Source organism: Clupea harengus, chromosome 11 (assembly GCF_900700415.2).
Source record: "Clupea harengus chromosome 11, Ch_v2.0.2, whole genome shotgun sequence".
NCBI classification, from domain to species: domain Eukaryota; kingdom Metazoa; phylum Chordata; class Actinopteri; order Clupeiformes; family Clupeidae; genus Clupea; species Clupea harengus.
Window position 1 is genome coordinate 12,871,977 of NC_045162.1, and position 5,293 is coordinate 12,877,269.

A 5,293-nucleotide genomic window follows, 5' to 3' on the forward strand; every position below is an offset into this window, starting at 1 on the left:
GGCCAGTGGATAATGGTGAAAGGGAGGTGTGTGGGTGTATGTGTATGTATATATGCATGTGTGTATGTGTGTGTGTGTGTGTGTGTGTGTGTGTGTGTGATGGAGAATGAAGACGGCCAGTGTATAATGGTGAGATGAAGGTGTGTGCGTGTGTGTCTGTCTGTCTGTGTGTGTGTGTGTGTATGTGTGTATGTGTGATGGAGAATGGAGAGAGCAGTGTATAATGGTGAGAGGGAGGTATGTGTGTGTTTGTGTGTGTGCGTGTATGTATGCAGGTGTGTGTGTGTGTGATGGAGAATGAAAACGGCCAGTGTATAATGGTGAGATGAAGGTGTGTGTGTCTGTGTCTGTCTATGTGTGTGTGTGTGTGTGTGTGTGTGTGTGTATGTGTGATGGAGAATGGAGAGGCCTGTGTATAATGGTGAGAGGGAGGTGTGTGTGTGTCTGAATGATTCTGGCCCAGAACTGGGAGCCCTGTACCAGATGGGGTTGGAGTCAGAGCTGTTTCAGAGTCAGTGAGCAGCTGGATCTGGATCTGCGTGGCCTCTGTGTGGCTCGTGTGGATCTGGGTCTGGGTGGTCTCAGTGGCTCGTGTGGATCTGGATCTGTGTGGTCTCAGTGGCTCGTGTGGATCTGGATCTGGGTGGTCTCAGTGGCTCGTGTGGATCTGGATCTGCGTGGTCTCAGTGGCTCGTGTGGATCTGGATCTGTGTGGTCTCAGTGGCTTGTGTGGATCTGGATCTGGGTGGTCTCAGTGGCTCGTGTGGATCTGGATCTGCGTGGTCTCTGTGTGGCTCGTGTGGATCTGGATCTGGGTGGTCTCAGTGGCTCGTGTGGATCTGGATCTGTGTGGCTCGTGTGGATGTGTTAGAAGAAGGATAAGTGCACTGGGGGTTAATTTGCCAGCAAAACTGACGAGAGAGAGTGTGTTTATCTTTTTTTCCTTTTTTACGAGAGAATTTTCCACAGATAGAATTGTTTCAGCCCTGATTCATCCCTTGGGGCTGTGCTGAATATAGATATTCCTCACAGTCTGACAGCAAACCATCACAGCTATTTGAAGGGTTGTTCAGCTTAACATTTATTGATTTTCAGAAATCCATTTGGAAAATATCATGCGTGTCTAGATTTTTTTTGTTATTGTTGCCTTTGACTGTGTGTCTGTGTTTATCAAAAGAATTTAAGGATATTTCTTTTCTGAATCATTGTACACAATATTCAATGTCATCCCCTGTTGGCACAGGTTTGGAAAAATACCATATTATCTCATTTGATCAATAAGTAGTTTTGGTACAAATCTGTAGTTGTCCTTTCTGCTTACATCCTGACACTTGGCATGTTAAGATTACAGACTTACCTCAGACAAGGATAAAACCAAGGTGTCATGCCCTAACAAGAATGCGCTAAAACTCACAATGAAATCATAAAGGAAAAGTTTGTGTTGTGTGCAGATCAAACTTATTAGAGCAACTTTTGCTCGGAAGGGACATGGAGTGTGTGTCTGTCTGTGTGTGTGTGTGTGTGTGTGTGTGTGTGTGTGTGTGTGTGTGTGTGTGTGTGTGTGTGTGTGTGTGTGTGTGTGTGTGTGTGAGTGTGTGTGTGTGTGTGAGAGTGTGTGTGTGTGTGTGTGTGTGTGTGTGTGTGTGCATGTGTGTGTGTGTGCGTGTGTGTTTGTGTGTGTGTGTGTGTGCTCATATATGTGCATGTGTGTGAGTGTTGTTGTGTGTGTGTGTGCACGCGCCGTAGCCCTGTAGGATGGGCTGGTCTGGTGAGTGTGTCCTGCTGGCTGTCTTAATTGTGTCTCTGTGAAGCATTCGTCCGCCTCAGGTAAGTCTACTCCTGCCAAGAGACCTCCTCCAAACAGCAGGAGACACCAAAACGCCGGGAACAAATTAATCTCTCTGTCTCTTTCTCTCTCTCTCTCTCACTCATTCTCTATCACTTTTATTCTCTCATGTTTTCTAACTTATTGTGTCACTCATGTTTTGTCTCCCTTTCTGTGTGTGTCTGAGAGTGTTTGTGTGTGTGTGTGTGTGTGTGAGAGAGAATGAGAGAGAGAGAGAGAGAGAGAGAGAGAGAGAGAGCGTGGGTATCTCCCTTCCCTCACGAGCTGTAATCAGTGTTGGAGCATTATCACCGTGTACTGTGTCCCATTGATGTGTACCTGTTCCTATGAGCATCTAACAACACATGGCCACTCAGAGATGAAGGGTAACCCACAAGTAGTCACCATCATCATCATCATCCTCTTCATCATCATCTCCTCTCAGCTGTCTTTCCCCCACAACGCACCAATCAAATTCAAATTCAAAAGGCTTTATTGGCATGACTGCATACAATACAACATTGCCAAAGCATGTTTACATAAAATGTACAAGCACAATAAACATAAATAAATAAAAATAAACAATAAGTTATAGGTGGTAACAATGTGGTATAGAAACATATAACAGGTTCATTGTTAATTATTAAACATTAAATATTAGTTATCTGGGACAGGGGGTTCATGTTATTGTGGAGCTCATGACAGGCTGATACATATTTTGCTGCCAGTCTACAGCAGTCCTCCCTCTCTCCCAGTAGAACTGAGAGTCTGTCCAGATCATTTAGATGTTGGAATTCTGGGAATATTTGTGTTATTTTGTCAAAATAATAGTCTCTAGGACTTTGGTTATGGTTGCAGTAAATCAGGAAGTGTAGCTCCGTCTCTACTGTTCCCTGGTTACAGAAAGAGCACAGCCTCTCCTCTCTGGGTAGCCAGGTCTGTCTGTGTCGGCCGACTTCTACTGCCAGGTTGTGCTCACTCAGTCTGTATTTAGTTAAAGTTTTCCTCATTTTTTTATCAGACACTGTGGTCAGGTAATTTGCCACGGTGTACTGTCTGTTAAGTGATACATATGTTTCAGTGACGTGCGGTGAGGTTCGTGGCTGGTGAGGCACTGACTTTTTCAGAGTCAAATTTACAAATACATAAACCCAATTTAGTAACGGCGCCTATTAACGCCCGAAACCTATTAACAGCCTCACGCAGGTACATGTTACTTAATATTGATTTCTATATCAACCAGGATAACGGATTTTAAACACCATACGCTCCTACCCAAAGGGGGTATTTAACTTATATGTGTGCAAAACATTGCAGTACAGCGTTATTTAGTGTACTAGACAGCGATTTATTTCTGTGTGTACAAACCCTCATGGAACGAACTATACTAATTCGATTTCGCAACGAGAATTTGTGAGGGTCATAGAGCTTTCCATAGACATATATACACCAAGGCTGTTAATGGGTTCCACCTCCTGTATCAGCTAATTTTGCTTGTCGGTCTACACAACGGAAAAAAAACTGAAAATACGTTTCAGTTGAAATCCAAACAAGCTACCAGTCCTAATCTAGACACCCACCGCTACTGAAATATGCAAGATTGATTGATTAAAGATTTTTCGATCTATAAATGTTTTTAATAGCTGGGGCGTTAATAGGCGCCTTTACGATAGAGTATCTAAGATCACCATTCAATTGGCAGCTTTCACATTGACTACTGGTTGTTTTTCATATCAGCATTCTTTACACACACATAGGTAAGGTGCATACAGTAGGCAGCTGCTAGCTTGTGATGAACTCATGTGTAAATATTATGCACTCATGAATATGAACTCCTGAATATGAACTCTTTCTTACGAAGTTGCACAAGCACCCTGAGGGTTTCTACCTTTTCCCATTATCATTTTAAGAGTTAAATCGAGGAGACTATAACATCAGCTAGATAACCAGCTATCATTTCATGCAAATTGAACTCTTCCGATTAACTCGTAAGGTTATTAAGTGTCCTTAGCTAGCTAATTAGCGAACGTAGCAACAGGATAACCATTGCAACCAGGAAACACAACTTACCTACAATTTAAGTTTAATTTCTCAAAATCAGCTCACCAATAAAAAGCAGTCTTGCGTTCTAAGAGATCACAACCACTTGAGTGATGTTAAATGGCTTCACATAGACATAAAACAATCCCAATAGAAATAATGGGAAATCAACGGAGCTGCCGCTGTAAGTTCAAAACCAAATTTATTCTTGAGGTTCCAAACATGTTCAAAGCAATTCGGCTTTGAATGTGAGAAGTCGATCGAGTTATCTTCTGTCCCGTCGCTTGAAGCATACCTTTTAACTCCGGCATTGGTCTCCCATTATTAATCATTTCACGTTTGGACTGAAAGTCCAGTTTTGAGAACTGCTTCAGCTTAGCAATAAAATCTTCCATTTTCGCCGTGAAGTAGAAGTGTAGAAGAAGAGCAACGTTTCCCAGCATAACCCCGACAGGTGCGCTCTCGCACGCCCCCTTCATTGAGGCAGAGGTACTGTGTGCCTCACCTACATGATTTTTCAATGCGTTTTGAGCTCAGCTCAAAGGTTCTACGCATGCGCACGCATGCGCAAAACCCAGTTTGGAGCGATTGCGCAATCCTAGGTGAGGCACTGCCTCACTAGCTCCCATAGACAATACATGGTGCCTAACCTGACCGCACGTCCCTTGTTTTCTCCCGTCTATTTGAATAGGACATGCGCAAATTCAGCGAATTCAGCGATTTTGATTATAAAAATGCTCGAAATGATTGGAATCATGCAGAAATTACACTTATACCACAGATTAGTAGAGAAATATCAATATTTATTTTATATTATATATATATATATATTTTTTTACTTTTCAAGATGACAGGTGAGGCTCTGCCTCACCTGCCTCATAGGACCGCACGTCCCTGATATGTTTCTAATTTGTTCTGGGATTTTGTTAATTTTGCCCAGTGATCTCTATATTTTTCTTTTTCTTTCATAATGATTTGGTTGGGTCTGATTATCTGAGATCTTGAGTTTTGAGGCTGAGGTCGTCGTTGTGTAATGACCTGGGTGGGTGATGGTTCACCCAGCCTCAGGACAAGTAAGCAGAGGGGACTCCTTTGTGGGTTCAACTCCTGGCAGCATAGGGCTTTGTAGGAAAAGGAGAGTGGGTCACTTGTTTTAAGTGACCCACTTGTGAGAAGGAGAGTGGGTCACTTGTTTTAATCCCTCTCACCACCTCTCTCTCTCACACACACACACACACACACACACACACACAAGCACACACACACACTCTAGGAAAAGTAACACAAAAAAAAGAGATAGGACCTAAAAATTCTCTGGATACTCAGGATATTAAAATTTCTGCAGGCGTCAAGCAGTCCATCAGTCCTCAGTGCAATCTTTACAACCCCGCCATGCCAAAGGTTTACTGAAGGATTAATCACAACAAA